The sequence below is a fragment of the Culex quinquefasciatus genome, chromosome 3 (assembly GCF_015732765.1).
Source record: "Culex quinquefasciatus strain JHB chromosome 3, VPISU_Cqui_1.0_pri_paternal, whole genome shotgun sequence".
NCBI classification, from domain to species: domain Eukaryota; kingdom Metazoa; phylum Arthropoda; class Insecta; order Diptera; family Culicidae; genus Culex; species Culex quinquefasciatus.
Genome location: NC_051863.1, coordinates 109647089 through 109652267, shown reverse-complemented (window position 1 = coordinate 109652267; position 5179 = coordinate 109647089).

Sequence of the window (5179 nt, the reverse complement as noted above, 5' to 3'; positions counted from 1 at the left end):
ATTTACCTTAGATGAGTGTCCCGTTAACCCACCGAGCTGCAGCAACTCAAAAGGCGTTGGTGTAATTGGCAGCTTTTATACCATGACTGAATCAAATGATCTGCGACCCGATAAAAGCATAACGCAAGGCTATGTGAACATTCAATCTTACGTATCTCATGTGAAAAGTCCATCTCACGATGGTGCAGCATGGGCATTTTCTTCTGAGAATTTGATTTATATTTCTAAGCTACGAAACAATCCTACAGTTGCTGACTGAATCGAATTGATTTCTGAAAGGTTAAGAAAAGAAGCGTTGAAGAAAGTTTAGAAAACGCATTATTTGTTATAGTTAAGTTTGTTGAAATAAAACATATCAAACATTTTATTTTTGTATTTATCCACATGACCGTAATCCACACCTCGCACCTCACATCTTTACATACTGAATTATAACCTCACATGCCCATTTCTTGAGGATTTGTTTTTTTTTCGTGTTAAGAAGGACATTTTGAGCGACTTTTGTTCTAGGAAAAACTTGACTCCTCTTGTTTTATATTTTCCTTGTTTCATTTTTAGTATTTTATTTTGCATTTATGTTGTTAGGTTTTTGTTTGTTTCTGATAGTATTTGGCTTATTCTTAGACCTTTTATCATTACCTTGTGCCTTTCTTGTTTTTCATGTTTTTGGAGCAACTTTTTCATTTTTAGCTTGTTTTCACTTTTTCTGCTATAGAACGATACCATTGTCATTTAAATTGTAGAAACATGAGTAGAAGCATAGTCTGGAACATTACAAAAAGTACTGCATACTTATTATTACAAAACATACACAAATGTTAGCGAAAAACACTGCCAAAGTTGACCCCAGAAAAATGACATTGATTGAAATATTGGCAAAGTCACATAAATTAAGTCAAACTTCCAACCCTTAAATATGCTAGAATTTAAGTAGTTCTCCTTTCCTTTGCTTTCCCAATGCTTTTAAAGATCAAAAATTGGTTGAAAAACTGATTTTGGCGAATTAGTTGGATCGATGCCCACCTAGAGGCGGGGTTGGGTTGTAGAGGGTTTAGACACATCCTAACAGCGACACATCCTTGCGCATTCCGTTATCAGTAGAATCTCTTATAGAATATTTGACGAAGCTTGCTGTTTGAATTTGTCAACAACATTTGTGATCGTGAGTTCGTTGCTGTAAATAGCATTTATTTAAATATAGTTTTTATTTATTTTAAGCTGCTTCCTGTCTTTCCCATTTCAAATCAGCATCAACCGGTCCGACTGCCTTCTGCTATTCTGCGCCGTTAGTCTTATCGCTTACTACGGGAGGTGTTAACGGCACCAGAGTGCACCAACTGCATCATGTACTGAAGTGTCCCTGCACCATCCGCTAGCAGCTTTCCTCCTACGGCTCTGAAGCATCTCTCGAATTAACGACCTACTCTCATTAGATGCGGGGCCATACAAAATTCCCGGTTTCTTTTCGCAAAGCCCGCCTTGGCATTGAACACTTGGTTGTCCTGGCCATCGTGGGCCATCCATCGATTTGTTAACGTTCACGATGTTTCCGTGCTGCCGGCAAAGTTGCAGCAGCTGGACTCTGACACAACGCGGGTCTTCAGTCCAATCCGTACCACCGGCGGGTCGCTGCATCCCGTTTCATTTCCACCAGCTCGTCCGGTAGCGACCCCTGACAGCGCCCAAGTCGTCTAGACAATTCCCCGGCTGTGTCCTACCGAATAATTTCAGGATCGTAGTTGTCCTTGCTCATCCGATCCAGTCCAATGCGGCCAAATCCGGACGAGTGCTGCTGCTTTTCCAAGTAGTCAAACCAGTTCCAATTTAAAGCTGACCGCCAAGAATCCACGGCTTTGTTGTATCGACGGAACTTTTACCCAGGCCCCTTCTCGCAGTACTCCAGAGAGCAATTACATGTTTTTGTTAAATTAATCAACTAATTACGATCGTAAAATCAAATTGCACACTTTCCTTCATCAACTCCAAGCCTAACCAAACAAACTCACGAGTATTTTTATGTTTTTGACAGTACACGGATCGGACTGCTTGAAAAACAAATCAAAACAAACACCGAGTTGCCAGAACCTATGAAAAACTGCTCGATCTAGCATGGCAAGGTTGCAAGTTCGATTTCTCGCAGCTCAACATTCGAGCAGAAACAAGCCGCCCTATGAGCGCTAACGCGCCTTAGCTAGCCTTATGGTGCCTTCTCGTAGCGTTGTGAAAAAAATCGTCGCTTTGTGCAGCGTTCTGAAATTTCGAGCTTGATGTTGAGCGTTTTTGTGATCTAACGCGAAGTGAGCTACCCCTCGAAAAAATCTTAAAATTGCTCGCATTTGCGTAAAACTTCATCAATTCCAACTCTCGTAGATGCATAAATGCATAAATTTGAAAGGTCTTTTGAAGCACTTCAAAATGGGCCATAGACATCCAGGATCGGCTTGACTTTTTCTCATAGCTTTTGCAAATAATGAATGAATGAATGAATGAATAATTCTCATACCCGCCGGCAGCTTGGTCCAGTTCACAGGTGTTCGCTTGATCAAACAGTTCGTCATCTTATGTTCAATAATCTGTACACCCACGTACATATATTTTTTTGTACGAATTTTATTGTTACAAATGGGTCATTCCATCTCAACTGTGCACGAAAAAGTGCAAATTTGAAAATTACCCTCTCCGATCCTGCTCAAATTTGGCAGGGCTGTTGATACTATCAAAACATGCAAGAATCCCGAATTTCATCCAAATCGGACCACCCCCTCCATTTTTGTACCTCCCCAAAATCGACTTTTGGCGATTTTTGACCAAACTTCCTAGTTTCAAATGACGATAACTCAGGAACCACAAATCTTAGAGGGTCGGTCTTAGACTCAATTTTGAAGGAAATTGGACGTAGAATCCATTTCCGTGATCAAAATGTCGATTAATTTATTTTATTCTACCTGTATTGCGCAATTGAAAACTTTAAATGGCCGTATCTCAAAACACCCCAACTTATTTTTTTATTTGACCTCACCATCGTGTTCCCGGCCAATTTTACATAAGAATCACTTATCGACAGAAATGAATATGTTTCGTTCCAGAGATATCGAATTTAAAAGTTCTGTGTTTTCGAGATAACCGACATCAGCTTTATTCGCCGCATCTGCTAGAAGCACACAGGTGGGCCTATCAATAACTGCTACCTGGTGTTCTGGGAGATGAATAATTTAATTTAAATTTAAAAAAAAAAATACGCAAATATTTATTCAAATGGCTGATACCTACCTTGATCAATCTATTTTTGTGAAAGGAATATTTATTGGGTTATTTTGAATGCACCGTTTTTTTACGTGTCGCTAACCGTTTCAGAGTACCTCCGAGGCCATGACTAGGGCCTTTATCATGGGCGGTAGCAAAATAGTGCCATTCAGCAAAAACCCCAAAACCTGCTTTATTATTATTATTATTATAGTTTATTATTGACACTTTACCATAATTTGGCAAATCTGATTTATGGTTTAAAAGATTGAACATATTAAATCAATTTTTATATTGTTAGCCAGCTCCATTTGATTGAAAGATGATTTTGGTCAAGGTACATTTAATTTAGAAAAATCTTCATACGTGAGGACAGCAGCCGTGATAGAAGAAAAAAAAACACTGTTGTTCGGACGGTGTTGAAATCATCGCAACTAAATTTGGGGAATTAGCCGCTTTGAAGCAGATCAAACTTTGTGATTTGCTTACATTTTTCAATTTTATACTTTCCAGAAATCCTTTTCCTACTCCTTGTGATCGTCCTTCACTAGAGTACAACGTATCAACAAATTTTATTCATTTTAATTCATATTTTTTACTCAATAATGTATCGTGCACTTATTGTTCAGTGTTACTAACAAGATTAATTGCATTTTCCTGCTCGCTTCGTCGGAATCCAATTCTGCCCTTTACTGTGTGTCGTTATTGCTCTGTCCTGTGGGTTGGCACAGAAATTCATTTCATTAATTTTTTGAGCAGATATTTCGCGATTATTCGCGATTAAACTTCAGTTTCCGACAGTGTTATACAGTTAATTTTTGCCCAATTTGGTAAAGATTATTTATGATGAAATATTATTTCAATAAATGACCAGGTAGCAGTTATTGATCGGCCCGCCTGTGTGCTTCCAGCAGATGCAGCGAATGAAGCTCATGTAGGCAATCTCGAAAACACACAACTTTAAAATTCGATATCTCTGGAACGAAACATATTCATTTCTGTCGATAAGTGATTCTTATGTAAAATTGGCCAGGGAACACGATGGTGAGGTCAAATAAAAAAAATAAGTTGGGGTGTTTTGAGATACGGCCGTTTAAAGTTTTCAATTGCGCAATACAGGTAGACAAAATAAATTAATCAAAATTTTGATCACGGAAATGGATTCTACGTCCAATTTCCTTCAAAATTGAGTCTAAGACCGACCTTCTAAGATTTGTGGTTCCTGAGCTATCGCCGTTTGAAACTAGGAGGTTTGGTCAAAAATCGCCAAAAAGTCGATTTTTTGGGGAGGTACAAAAATTGAGGGGGTGGTCCGATTTGGATGAAATTTGGGATTTTTGCATGTTTTGATAGTATCAACAGCTCTGCCAAATTTAAGCAGGATCGGAGAGGGTAATTTTCAAATGCTGTTCCACTTCAGATGGAATGACCCAAATACCAGTGCTAAAATCAAAAGAATTTTCCCATCCCATCCCCAAAGCAACGGAAATTTGTAACGGGTGTAGGGACACATCACACAGACGCCCTTGTTTAACCGTTACGACATTAAGGGTATGAGATGTCGCAAAATTAATAAGCATACTACCCATAGCCGAACCTTCAACAGAGTGCCGGCAATCGAACACTCACAGCGAACGACCAGGGTAGTACCCTACCGCGTATTTAGTTATATTGGCGTGGTTTGACTTTAGTGGCGTGTGTGTAGGCTAGAGTAAGTGAAAGAATATTTGTATTAATAAAGAAACGGGTTCACCAAATCTGGTATCCTTAAATCTCAATCTTCAAGAATTTTTCAAATCTTCAGATCTTCAAACAGATGAGCTGAATACGTACGACTTGATTTGAAGATGTCACGATCATCATCTCATAGAATCTGCAGCGACGACGTTTCAGCCAGTTGACCAGAAGCACCTTCTTAGATTTCTGGTTACGATGA